The sequence below is a fragment of the Cherax quadricarinatus genome, chromosome 4 (genome assembly GCF_038502225.1).
Source record: "Cherax quadricarinatus isolate ZL_2023a chromosome 4, ASM3850222v1, whole genome shotgun sequence".
Lineage (NCBI taxonomy): Eukaryota > Metazoa > Arthropoda > Malacostraca > Decapoda > Parastacidae > Cherax > Cherax quadricarinatus.
This window is the reverse complement of record NC_091295.1, coordinates 17,010,258-17,012,965: the sequence shown is the minus strand read 5'-3', so window position 1 is coordinate 17,012,965 and position 2,708 is coordinate 17,010,258.

Here is a 2,708-nt window from a genome sequence, read left to right as displayed (position 1 = left end):
TCCCTGAGAGATACTTTTCCCTGAGAGACATTACCCTGATAGATACTTGTCCCTGAGAGATACTTGTCCCTGAGAGACATTAAACTGAGAGATACTTGTCCCTGAGAGACATTACCCTGAGAGATATTTGTCTCTGAGAGACATTACCCTGAGAGATACTTGTCCCTGAGAGACATTAACCTGAGATATACTTGTCCCTGAGAGACATTGCCCTGAGAGATAATTGTCCCTGAGAGACATTACCCTGAGAGATACTTGTCCCTGAGTGACATTACCCTGAGAGATACTTTCCCCTGGGAGATTCTTGTCCCTGAGAGATATTTGTGTCTGAGAGACATTACCCTGAGAGATACTTGTCCCTGAGAGACATTAACCTGAGAGATACTTGTCCCTGAGAGATATTACCCTGAGAGATAATTGTCCCTGAATGACATTGCCCTGAGAGATACTTGTCTCTGAGAGGTTTTACCCTGAGAGATACTTGTCCCTGAGAGACATTACACTGAGAGGTACTTGTCCCTAAGAGACATTACCCTGAGAGATACGTGTCCCTGAGACATACTTGTCCCTGACAGACATTACCCTAAGGGATACTTGTCACTGAGAGACATTACCCTGAGAGATATTTGTCCCTGAGAGACATTACCCTGTGAGATACGTGTCCCTGAGAGATACTTGTCCCTGAGAGACATTACCCTGAGAGATACCTGTCCCTGAGAGACATTAAACTGAGAGATACTTGTCCCTGAGATACATTACCCTGAGAGATATTTGTCTCTGAGAGACATTACCCTGGGAGATACTTGTCCCTGAGAGACATTAACCTGAGATATACTTGTCCCTGAGAGACATTACCCTGAGAGATAATTGTCCCTAAGAGACATTACCCTGAGAGTTACTTGTCCCTGAGAGACATTACCCTGAGAGATACTTACCCCTGGGAGATACTTGTCCCTGAGAGACATTACCCTGAGAGATAATTGTCCCTGAGAGATACTTGTCCCTGAGAGACATTAAACTGAGAGATAATTGTGCCTGAGAGACATTACCCTGAGAGATATTTGTCTCTGAGAGACATTATCCTGAGAGATACTTATCCCTGAGAGACATTAACCTGAGAGATACTTGCCCCTGAGAGATATTACCCTGAGAGATAATTGTCCCTGAATGACATTGCCCTGAGAGATACTTGTCTCTGAGAGGCATTACCCTGAGAGATACTTGTCCCTGAGAGACATTACCCTTAGAGATATTTGTCCCTGAGAGACATTACGCTGAGAGATATTTGTCCCTGAGAGACATTACCCTGAGAGGTACTTGTCCCTGAAAAACATTACACTGAGAGGTACTTGTCCCTAAGAGACATTACCCTGAGAGATACGTGTCCCTGAGAGGTACTTGTCCTTGAGACACATTACTCTAAGGGATACTTGTCCCTGAGAGACATTACCCTGAGAGATATTTGTCCCTGAGAGACATTACCCTGTGAGATACGTGTCCCTGAGAGATACTTATCACTGAGAGACATTACCCTGATAGATACTTGTCCCTGAGAGATACTTGTCCCTGAGAGACATTAAACTGAGAGATACTTGTCCCTGAGAGACATTACTCTGAGAGATATTTTCTCTAAGAGACATTACCCTGGGAGATACCTGTCCCTGAGAGACATTAACCTGAGATATACTTGTCCCTGAGAGACATTACCCTGAGAGATAATTGTACCTGAGAGACATTACCCTAAGAGATACTTGTCCCTGAGAGACATTACCCTGAGAGATACTTGCCCCTGGGAGATTCTTGTCCCTGAGAGATATTTGTGTCTGAGAGACATTACCCTGAGAGATACTTGTCCCTGAGAGACATTAACCTGAGAGATACTTGTCCCTGAGAGATATTACCCTGAGAGATAATTGTCCCTGAATGACATTGCGCTGAGAGATACTTGTCTCTGAGAGGCATTACCCTGAGAAATACTTGTCCCTGAGAGACATTACACTGAGAGGTACTTGTCCCTAAGAGACATTACCCTGAGAGATACGTGTCCCTGAGAGATACTTGTCCCTGAGAGACATTACCCTAAGGGATTCTTGTCCCTGAGAGACATTACCCTAAGGGATACTTGTCCCTGAGAGACATTACCCTGAGAGATATTTGTCCCTGAGAGACATTACCCTGTGAGATACGTGTCCTTGAGAGATACTTGTCCCTGAGAGACATTACCCTGAGAGATACTTGTCCCTGAGAGGTACTTGTCCCTGAGAGACATTAAACTGAGGTACTTGTCCCTGAGAGACATTACCCTGAGAGATATTTGTCTCTGAGAGACATTACCCTGAGAGATACTTGTCCCTGAGAGACATTAACCTGAGATATAATTGTCCCTGAGAGACATTACCCTGAGAGATAATTGTCCCTGAGAGACATTACCCTGAGAGATATTTGTCCCTGAGATACATTACCCTGTGAGATACGTGTCCCTGAGAGATACTTGTCCCTGAGAGACATTACCCTGAGAGATACTTGTCCCTGAGAGATACTTGTCCCTGAGAGACATTAAACTGAGAGATACTTGTCCCTGAGAGACATTACACTGAGAGGTACTTGCCCCTAACAGACATTACCCTGAGAGATAATTGTACCTGAGAAACATTTACCCTGAGAGATACTTGTCCCTGAGAGACATTTACCCTGAGAGATAATTGTCC